The following is an 11889-nucleotide window of genomic DNA, read 5'->3' on the forward strand; positions in this document are numbered from 1 at the left end:
TGGCAATCCCATATTAACCTGAAGAGTTGCAAACTTAAACAGACTGCTCATAAAATAATAAAGCACAAACAATAAAATAATTGCTAACTGCAGTAGTAAGCTTTTTTGTTTGCGGTTTTTTTTTTGTAATGTCTGTTAAATAAGTATAGTGTGTTATACTGGAGTGCTGGAGTAGATTGGGAAGAAATCTGATTGTTCAGTATTTTACTTGCCCAGTCTGAATTTTCACTGACATCACACAAAAAAATCTATATTTGTTGTTTCTGACATGTGTAACCCTAATAAATATGAAACCTAAGATTAAAGGTGCCATAGGATGTGTTGTCATAATATGTTAAATTGTTCTTTGACAATTACATAGAAGGTATGTTGCTTTATTAAGTGCAAAAATTATCCAGAAACGTTTTTACATGTCTATTTACAACCCTAGAATTTGTCATTTTAATTAAATGGTCTATTTTTGCCCTATTTGAAAGGGTCATGAATAATAATGTTGAGCTCTGCTCTGATTGCTCTGCTCTGAGGCTCATGCCAGAAGCTCACATTAGTAAACAGACCTTATATTTTGAGCCCTTATCAGACAAAAATACATTCTGAGTAACAACTAATCAGCTAAACGCTAGCATATGATATAGCATTTATTGGCATGTAGCGCTAACTCAGCAGTCACAACTTTGTTTTTAGCATTTTAACAAATTTGTAATTAATGTGTAATTTAATGTTTTCAAAACATGCACATTGTGTAATGGCTTCCTTTGCTGCTCTATAAACCTAGAATACTAAGGAGACCATGGTGTCTGTGTAAACTGATTATTTTGTAGACATCTTTTGAAAAATAAAAAAATGCGTGAGTTTGAGGAAGATAAAATTAATTAACTTTTTTAATATTTTTTTTAAAAAGGAAGTCAGAATTGTGTTAATATATATACTTTTTGATTAAAAAAAAAAGAAAAAATATACATAATTATGAAAGGTGCCCTTTATTTCACTTGAGCCCCTGCCCCACAAAATGTCTGTGCACGTCCCTGATCACCACCTTTAATGAATCTTTTATTAATTATTTATTAATTGTAAATGTATTTATTTTAGCATTTACTAATAATTTTTTAATCAAAGTTGAAACTGTTAACATTAGTGAATGCACCATGAACCACCGTCAATTACTGTAATGACATAAACAAGAATTAATTAATGATTATATACTCTATATTTTTCATTGTTTGTTTATGTTATATAATGCATTTACTAATGTGAACAAATACAACTTTTTCATATCATATTATTCAGTACACATAAACAAATAATCCAGGGTCTGTTCTGATCACACAACAGCTTACAGTCACAGCTCTAATACAGTAAGGTTATGTGTATGAATATAAACCCTGAACGAGTAACTCGAGTTAAACTCGTGTAGAATTCGCACAGGATGTGTGTAACCATAGTGACAGTTGTAAATTAAATGACTGTACCTTTATCAACAAATTATTATGTTACAATAGAGGCAGCGCTGATGTGCTAGTTTGTGCGCAATGCTTCTGCTGTTTACTTTCTCTTAAGACCTAAATGGTCGTGTTTATATGAGGATATTTGCAAAGACGGGATTTTTGAGGCATATGTGTTATTTAAGGCCAATAAAGCGGCAAAAATACGTACAACACAAGCTCAATGAGAAACGAATGCACGGCTAGCGTGCTCCTCTGACACAGAAACAGCGGACGCACTGTTGTTTGTGTTTGAATGGCTTAAAATCACTTGTTTTTAAACTGCTGTGCTTAAATATATGTACAAATTTTAAGTTTTTGTGACCACACGCAAATGCAACTGCAAGAACCGACAGGTGGATGACATCAAAGTCGCGCGAGAGCATTTCGGAAGCAGTCTCCTCTTATGATTCCTCGTCAATCGCTCTCAAGGGATTTGGATGTCATCTGCCTTTTGGTTGTTGTGGCGCCACATGAAGTTTACCCACGAGATAAACAAACCCGTTGTACCAGCCACTGGCTATATCAGCATAGCATTAAAAAGCGTGCCGCGGATGATCAGTAACGTGAGAAATCATTTACCCCCAAAATACAGGACCCCTTACGTTAGTCATACTGTGAAAAGACACGCAATTACCTGTTTGGTTTTCTTAGCCCACGAACTGAAAGGCTTGCCAATCTTCATCATTTCGCTAAGCCTTTTACACCTTTATCGATCTTCAAAACATCGGAGCCTTCCTGCATTGTAAGTTTGACCATGCTAGCTGAAATAAACTTTTATCTCAGCTTAACGTGATACAGTCAGAAAACACGGAGTGGATCCGGTCCGTAGTGATTACAGAACGCTTACTGCGGAGAGAGGAACGTGATTTGGCTCCACTCCAGGCTTTGATCACATCCCAGAGACGAAAGATCTTTGATTATTTGCCCAGATATGCGGGTGATTTGAACTAATTTCCAGGCATCATAACATTACAAAAGGCAATCGAAAATTTACTACCTCTTCAGATGACGCTTACTACTTTTTACTACTTTTTACTGGCCTTAATTTGGCATAATTTAATTTACTACCTTTTACTACCTTTTACAACCCCGCGGAAACCCTGTCCTGACACCCGGAGACGTACGAGGCAGCCAGCGAGCGAGCACCGGTCTCGATGCAGCTTCACGGACCGCGTTACGGCGAACAGAGACGCCATCGCCCAAAATGAAAACGGTAAGACTCCGCTTGTCATTGTAACCTGCACTGCTTGCCACATGTACAGTTTAGCTTCTTCCGTCAGCACAGAGGGGTTTACATGTGTTAAGTGTTTTGAAGTAGTAAGGCTGACGGAGAAGGTTGCAGAACTAGAAGCGCACATCCGAACGCTCGTTGAGGACAGTAAGACCGCTAATGCTAATGTTAATGTTTCAAACACTGTTTTGGGTGCGCCTATGGTAACGCGTAGTACACATAGCTCGGTTCCGGCAACTGATTTAACACGACTGGGTGACTGTCAGGCGGCATAGTCATATTCGATGCCCATCGAAGTCCCCCCTAGTAATTTCTAACAGATTCGACATTCTAAACAATACGCCGGCTGAGACATCTGTTAAAGGTGCCCTTGTTATTGGAGACTCGATACTTAAGAACGTGAACATTGAGGCACCAGCCACCATAGTTGACTGTATACCGGGAGCCAGATCGTCAGACATTAGATCCAAACTTAAAGTACTGGCTAATGCTAAGCGTAAGTTTTCTAAAATTGTTATTCATGCCGGCGCAAATGACACCAGACTCCGCCAGTCAGAGATCACCAAAGATACTATTAAAGAGGTGTGTGAAATTGCAAAAACAATGTCAGATAATGTAATTTGCTCTGGTCCCCTCCCCGCCTACCGGGGTGATGAAACTTATAGCAGATTAGTGTCTCTTCACGACTAGATGTCAAAATGGTGCCCTCAGCATAACGTAGGGTTTATAGATAATTGGAAACACTTCAGGGGGAGACCTGACCTGCTAAAGAGAGATGGCCTTCATCCGTCATCGGAAGGAAATGCTATACTCTCTAGAAATCTGACCAATACTCTAAATTCTAATACAGTTTGACTACCCAGGGCCCAGGTCAGGAACGTCCATCTGTTAGTAGCTCTGACATGTCAAGATCACATATATCCCAGAACTTAGAGTCTATCTTACCAGAGTATCAACACATTTCAACTGTGTGCGTTCCTCGAACAAACGAATACAGAGCACCGTTTACCTAGTCTCGTACAAATCTTACTAACATAAAATTAGAAAACAATACGTTTACAGATGAACCTCGAATGTTAAAATTTGGCCTTCTTAACATTAGATCGCTTACCAATAAAGAACCTATTGTCAATGAAATAATTACTGACCAAAACTTAGATGCACTCTCTTTAACAGAAACCTGGCTTAAAGCAGACGATTACATTAGTTTAAACGAATCCACCCCACAAGACTACTATTATAAACATGAACCGCGTTTAAAGGGGAGAGGGGGTGGTGTAGCTACAATATACACATTTTTTTTTTAAAGTAAACCATAAATCCGAACTAAAATTTAATTCATTTGAAATAATGCTATTAAATATGGAAATAACTGATCGTAACCATAAACAGCTCTCTTTTGTCCTTGCTACAATCCATAGACCTCCGGGCCATCATGTAGATTTTCTTAAAGAAATATCAAATTTCCTGTCTGACCTCGTAGTCACTGTAGATAAAGCTCTTATCGTTGGTGACTTTAATATACATGTTGATAACCCAACAGATACATTAGGATTAGCATTTATGGATATTCTAAATTCTCTCAATATTAGACAAAACGTGACAGGGCCCACGCATACTCATAGGCACACATTAGACTTAAAGGAATACTTCACCAATTTAGCATTCAGCTTTGTATCAGTAGAAACCTGGCAGTATTTTTGAATGACCGTGATTCCCTACCTCATGTCCCAGTGAGAGGAGAGATATCTGTATTCTGGTTGTGCAAAAAAGTCCTCCGATGACGCAAAATGACGATTTTTGCGTCATCGGAGGAGATTTTGGCCAGAGGCAAAGACTACAGCCAGTATTAGGAGCTACTTCCGCATGTTTTTTCCCCGCCCATAGGGGTTGTACTGCGAGTCCATTCGGAAAAGCCTGAATCAAAACGAGAGTCTCGCTAAGCTAAGCTAGCCTGGATCTTGCGTTGTGGAGAAAGCAGAGTAAACAAACCTCGACGGCAGAGTGTAGTTTTGAAATCGGATGGCAAAAGGGGATTTTGTTGCTCAGGATGACCTGTTGCTCGAATCTGATGGTCGTGGTTACCTGAACGAGCCGCAATACAACGAGGAGCAGATCGGATGATCGAGGAACAAGAGGCTGCCACCGCGGCTGCTGTAGCCGAGGTGGGGCCGGTCTGGTGGTTTTACGTGCTCTCGCTGTGCGCCTCGCTGTTGCCGAATCTGATGGTCGTGGTACCTGTACGAGCCGCAATACAACGAGGAACAGTTACGGATGATTGAGGAACAAGAGGCTGCCACCGCGGCTGCTGTAGCGCTCTCGCTGTGCGCCTATGGACACCGAAAGAGAATCATATTGCTGTCGCGAATTTCAGCGATGGCATTTTCTTCTTGAACCCCGCAAGGAGAAACGGAGGCATGAGTATGAAGTGAGTATTTTGTTTTTCACGTCCGTCAGCTGAGCTATGATTGTTATATTTACACCTATGTTAGCCTATTGTATGTGAAAATAGCTTGCATTGCTAACGTCGTGCTTGCTGTTTTTAGACAATCGACTTACATCCTATCGTCATTTCTTGGAATGAGTTTTGCAAGGCGAAAGACTGGGGAAAGGACATCGACTTGTTTTACCTGCCTGTGTTCGTTGTCAAGGACATCAGACGTAGATATCCAGCTCCTCACGGACATTATAGCGACTATAAATAAACGGATGAAGCTCTGGATGAGCTATAAGTGTGAATGTGTTTATGTTTTTTAATAAAAAATTAAAACTCACATTGATTGTGGTTCGTGTTGTAGTCTTTATTGCTGCTACATAAGAGTGACTGCAATTTGAGGAAAGCATTCTTGCCTTTTTTTTAAAGTTTAAGTCTAAATTGTGTAACAAACATAATATTTGGCTTTATTTTTAACCCAAATGATTTTGTAAAGTAAGTAATGACCGCTAAATCACAGTAACAGTAATCATTGCGCCTCTATAATCTATAATGTATAAATTTGGTGTACAAAAGTCAGGGTTAGATGAATAAATTTATTTTTTATTATTCACAAAGGAAAAATATTGTGTCACCAGTGAAAAGAACACATTAAAATAAACAATGACATAATTTACATCTAAAAATGTCATCCACAAAATAAAAACAAAGCAAAAATATATACAAAACATTGTGTATATATACACACAGTATATAATAATATAAATATAAAGAGTGGTGGCAGAATCTGATTAGACACAGCAATAGGACTCAGGGAAGAGGTGATTATTATTATTATTAGAAAGTGTCATCTCAGAAGCGACTTTTGAAAGAAGTCGTGGCAGCCTCCTTTGATGGTTTAGGCACTGGTGCAATGTTGGGTGGCAGCGCAGGCTGTGGCAGGGCAAGTGAGGACGTTGGCACTTTGAACACAATGTTTGGATTGAGTCTTGTCAATGGCCTTCTGGATGAGTTCGTCTACAAACTGTGTGGTGAGTGGTATGAAGCTTTTCTTCAAGACCCACTGCTTGGATCTCTTGCAGAACATATGGTTGAACCGTGCTTCTCCTGTAAAGGATAGGAAATTAGATTAGATTCAACGTTACTGTCATTATGCAGAGTACAAGTACAAAAAAACAAAGTGTAATAGGTTTCCAATCAGAACTGCAAAAAAATATATAGTGCAGTGTAGACAGTAGTATACTAAAGCAATAAGGTACGAGAGGCTGTGCTGTATTGTGAATAAGTAACGGCTGAAGGGCGTTGTTAGGTACGACGCGAAGCGGAGTGCCTGCAACCCCTTCAGCCGTTACTTATTCACGATACAGCACTTGCCTCGAGTACCTTATTGCTTTTATAAAACAGTTACCACACAATATTAAAGTAAAAAAAAATATTAGTGCAACTTTCATGAAGTTAAATCAATAAAAGCATTCCTTCCGCTGAATGCAGTCCCTGAATGCAAACAACAACATGGAAGCTCAAATAAAAACAACAAACTGCTCTCAGACTTTGTCTCATTATATGTTTATGTGTTGCTAAGGGTGTTGCTAAGGGCGCAGTGATATTAAATAGAACCGTTGGGTGAAGCGGTCATAGCAGTGTTTTATTGTGAATAAAGCACACCTATTGACCAATCAGAATCAAGGATTGGAACTAACCGTTTTATAATGTTTGTTTACAGAAGGTGGTTAGAGTAATATAAACAAAATATAAATGTGTGCAGTTTATTAGCTGTTACCTTGTAAGAGCAGAATAAATATGGATTTGTAATATGAAGCATGTATGAACAACATGTACATATGTGCGATTTAGTAGCAGTAACCTAATAGTAGTATAAATAATATTGATGTAGTGTATAAACAGAATATATTATAAGAAAAACACAATAAATATTCATATTCAGCAAGAACCATATAGATAAGATATGTACAGCTATGGGCAGTGTGGTACCATTGTAGTGCCGGAACTAACATTATAAGAGTAGTAATATAATATTATGTTTAATATATGGTGTAGATTGGACTTCCACCGGCATTTCAGTACCTGCATGAAAATATGATTATTATCAATAAGTCTAGAAAAATCTTTTTTCCTAAAAAAAAAAGAAACAAATTAGAATCAAATGTCTTACCTCGACGCCCCCCTTACTGGTTGCACAGGAAAACCACATATGATTTATGACAGACCTATGAAAGATAATACAATTAGTAATTTTGAACCTTGCAAACCAATGTAAAGTCTCCCACATTACAAACCAACACTGACCTGGTCCATGCAAGGAGGATTTCATTGTTCTTTTTTCCCCTTCTTCTGCATCTTCTTCCGGAAACCTGTGAGTAAATAAAGAACAATACTTTTGCATTTCTTTCACCAAAATAACAGCAACTTATCAACACCACCTTATCAATAAAGTCTGAATAAGAATATGGTACGTGTAGCAAGCATAAATATTATTAAATTACAGTTTTTTTCGATTGCCAAACGACAGTGGGCACAACTGGAGCTAACTACAGTCTACAATACCAAAAGTCACCTGAGCTAAACTGTACATATCACCTGCAAAACTCACTTCAAGCAACACAACTCTAAACACATGACTCAAAACAGCTCAGTGCAGCCAAACATTAAACACAACCCTCAATGAGATAACACACATTGTCACTCACAACACACTGAGAGTAAAAACACTAACATTAAACACCAATACACAAAATACTAACTTTTATCTTTACAGATTGAACAATTTCAGTGACTTCATACAAAGTAATGTTTTCTTCAAAGAATTATTTATTTGTTGATTGATTTATCACATGATTTATTGAAATTTTTAGAACAGAACAATTCTTTAAGGTAAATGAAAATTAGCAGTTTGCTTAGTTTGTAATAATTTATGGAATTACAGTAATGAGAAAAAAGGTAGAAACTAAAAGTACATACTGTAATTTAAACAAATAATTGAGGGGCTAATCGTGCCTCTCTAGCATCAGGCCACTACCTGCCACCCTGCCCCCTCGCTCGAACTGATTTTGCCAAGTGGTTGATGTCCTCAGGGCAACATTATGTTGACCCTGGAACAACATTTCAATCAACCAATCAGATTTTAGGGTTTGGTTTGGGGTAGGTTTAGGTTTTATTTAGAAAAATGTTGTCCTTGGGTCAACACAATATGTTGCCCTGAGGATAGGGCTGCACGATTAATCGTTTTTAAACCGAAATCGCGATGTGAATGGATGCGATTTTCGAATCGCAAGAAATGCGATTATTTCGATTCAAAACTATTAAATATAACAATCATCTAGTACGCAGTTTTTGACAGTTCGCTTCATGCGCATTTTACGTTTGATGCAGTTTAGACCAATAGAGTGCATGAACACTGAGGTGCTGACTACACGTCATCACACCATTTGGAAAACATGAGCGCGAGCAGCAGTTCAACTCCTCAACAAAGTGTACGGCCATATGATTTCCGCGATGCGGAAAACACGGACAGAATCGCGAAATGCATACAAATGGAATTAACTGCACAACGCGGAATGTCATGAAGTTGGCAGATTTTGGATTCAGTCATTTTAAAAACGCATTATAACTCATTAACCGGCAAATGAAAGGAAAGAAATGCGCGAAAACATTTCCCTTTTGTGTAATGTTGGACTTAAAGAAAGGTGTATATACGTCCGTTTCTTGTAATGCATCGCAAACAATGACAAGCGCCTCATCAGACTATAAGCAGGTTTCATTAAAGCCCGGAACACAGCAGACGAAACAGGTACATTATACTTTCTTGCACGCGCACATCTGCACCGCTTTGAATATTTACAGGCATGAGGGTTCATGAAGCGCGCACACAGAGAGCAGTCTGCACACCCGTGATCACTAAACTTAAGTTTTCTTTCTTGTCTAAGTGAACATAAACAGCTGGATGTTTATCAGTAGGCTATATTGAAGCAGAGCAGTTTAGCTGTCTTGTGTCTTAAAGTGACAGACAGTAACCTGGTGCTTTCTGTGTCAGAAATGTTTATTACACACCAAAAATTAAAATCACTCCTTACTCTTAACTGAACAAGCTTCTGCAGCTCCACATTTAAAATCCTACAGTGAGGACTGTGCAGTCTTTTATTTGTATTTTTTGCTTATGTTAAATCATAGATTCTAATAACTAATATATTTACATTTATTACAGATGCCTGAAAAGTAAAACAAGATGAGTATAGTCTTATGATTAAAAGAAAAACTAAACATTTGCTTGTCAGATGCATTGTTGTAGTGACAGCCAAAATACATAGGCCTATATGTTATTTTAAAGTTTGTCTGCAGAATAGCAAAGTCCTGCAGACAACTTGGTACAATGTTTAAGAGGTTTTAAATAAACAGTAGCACAGCATCTTTCTTTGGTGCTATTAAAACCACCACAACAAACCTGGATGTACCTCTTTTATTATATACTAATGAATCGCGAATCGCAATTTTGATCAGAAAAATCGCAATTAGATTTTTTCTCCGAATCGTGCAGCCCTACCTGAGGACATCAACCACTTGGCAAAATCAGGAGAGCCCTTCTACTTCCACAAACCCGTCATTTCCAAAATTTGTCTTTCTAAGCTCTACCTATCATAATTTTTATATATATATATATATATATAAAAAATTGGAATTCATATTGATATGAAATTGCAATTAGCAGTGTTTGAAAGGTACAAGATTGAAATCAATTCTGTTTTGAATGTGTGGTTGACAGTTTTGACAGCAGTGTGTTAGCATTTGAACAAAGTGCTGTAAATCCACAGTGTTGTGCAGGTTGTGGTTAAAGTCATGGGATAAGTGTGTACAGTTTTGAAAACTGTGTTTAACCAATGAAAAACGATCTAGAGTTTGGTCCACATGAACTGCTGCTGTGTAGACTGTAGCTAGAGTTTTGCACACGCGACTCCAGTTGTGCCCACTGTCGTTTAGCAATCGAAAAAAAATGTAATAATGTACATCTCGCAAATGTATCTGCAGTTATCTCGAATAACTTTACAGCAACAGGCTTGCGTGGTAAAGTAAAACTCTAGAAGTAGCTCGGTAGCTAACAGTTGTTTTATATTGAGAACAGCCAACTTATATGTCATTGTCTATCTAGCGTTACTTTGCTGACTTTACTGCTTACAACTGTATCACTATGTAAAGGCTACTGTGTGATCAGAAACGAGTATTAGCAAAAGTCTTACCTCTAACGTAGACGAATGAGTTTGATGCCAGATGGCCCCGGCTGTTCGTCGTGTCTGTGAAGGTACATATAGACGGAATCGCAGTGTCCTTTAGCATGTTTCGCTTCATTCCAAGTACATTGGGTTCGATATCTTCCAGCTTGAAATGGATACTGCAAACCCTCAGGTTTTTCAATTTTACCGCATCGTTGTCTTCTCTGAACTTTGCGTGGTTGATAGCCCGCAGCCATTGTTTACACCGCGGCAAATGATGAAAACTTGCTGCTTGTCCTTTCCCGGTTTTGGTTGAACATCCCGTTACAACGCAACGTATCATCATTTCAATGCGGAAAAGGTAGTATTTATAATAATATATCAACTAAATCATTGCAGACGTGTCTGTAAAAGTTGTATTTAGCCGAGTTGAATCTCCCTCCCTCCCTCCTGCCGCCTCGAACCGGTAGGTGTGACTAGGGAGTGGCCTCGTAGAGCAGCGAAGCAATGCATTCTGGGACTTGGTGTTTTTCATGCACATGAGCAAAAAACCACATTTCTGACTTTTCTCGGCCTAGAAGGCACCAATTTCTAAAATAACTCCACAGTTCTACTACATAGGTGACACAATTTAATAATATATTCAAATTTCAATTGGATGAAGTTTTCCTTTAATTCTGTCACTCGGGCTCAATATTAATGAAATTGAGATATCACCTCAGAGCGATGCAGTTTCAGACTATTGCCTTGTCTCATACACGGTACTTCTAGATATGATCACTCGATCCACAATACGCTACCGACTAGCCAGAACAATAATTTCCACCACTAAAGATAACTTTATTAGCACTCTTCCAGACCTGTCCCAAATGAAACATGTAGCAGATAACCCTGAAGATCTAGATATTGTAATAGAAAACCTGAACAGTATTTGTTCTAACACATTGGATGCCGTAGCTCCAATTCGAAAAAAGAGAATCAAAGAAAAAACGCCAGCTCCATGGTACGACCATCATACCGCTGCCCTTAAAAAGGCTGCTAGAAAAATGGAAAGAAATTATAGAAGCACAAAGCTAGAGGTATGGCATGCAGCATGGAAAGAGAGTGTTAAACACTACAGACAGGCTATAAAAATCGCCAGATCTACGTATCTCAGCAATCTTATTAAAGAAAATCATAATAACCCTCGCTTCCTCTTTAGCACAGTTGCGAAACTGACTAGAAATAAAGAACAAACAGAACCCACTAATAAACTCCCACACAATAGTAACAACTTCATGAACTTCTTTACTAAGAAAATTATGCTTATTAGGGAAAACATTGTAGGTACCCAAGCAGCCCCCACTCTACCCAGTAACACATTTAACGCTTGCCTACCATACGAACATCTTGAGTCATTTAAACCTACAACAATAGATGAGCTATCTAAATTAGTAGCATCATCCAAATCATCGTCCTGTATATTGGACACTGTTCCCACAAAATTACTCAAAGAGGTATTCCCTATAGTGTCTAACT

General features: G+C 38.2%; 1 long non-coding RNA gene across 1 annotated transcript; it reads right to left on the bottom strand.

Annotated features, from left to right (window-relative positions):
- Window positions 1-5492: 5492 nt before the first annotated feature.
- On the bottom strand, window positions 5493-11424 carry LOC141350394 (uncharacterized). The gene is made up of 4 exons (XR_012358495.1): window positions 10399-11424; window positions 7457-7521; window positions 7323-7377; window positions 5493-6256 (listed from the first exon to the last, which is right to left on the bottom strand). It is a non-coding gene; the product is annotated as an uncharacterized lncRNA (long non-coding RNA).
- Window positions 11425-11889: the final 465 nt, after the last annotated feature.

This window comes from Misgurnus anguillicaudatus, chromosome 18 (assembly GCF_027580225.2).
Source record: "Misgurnus anguillicaudatus chromosome 18, ASM2758022v2, whole genome shotgun sequence".
Classification (NCBI taxonomy): Eukaryota; Metazoa; Chordata; class Actinopteri; order Cypriniformes; family Cobitidae; genus Misgurnus; species Misgurnus anguillicaudatus.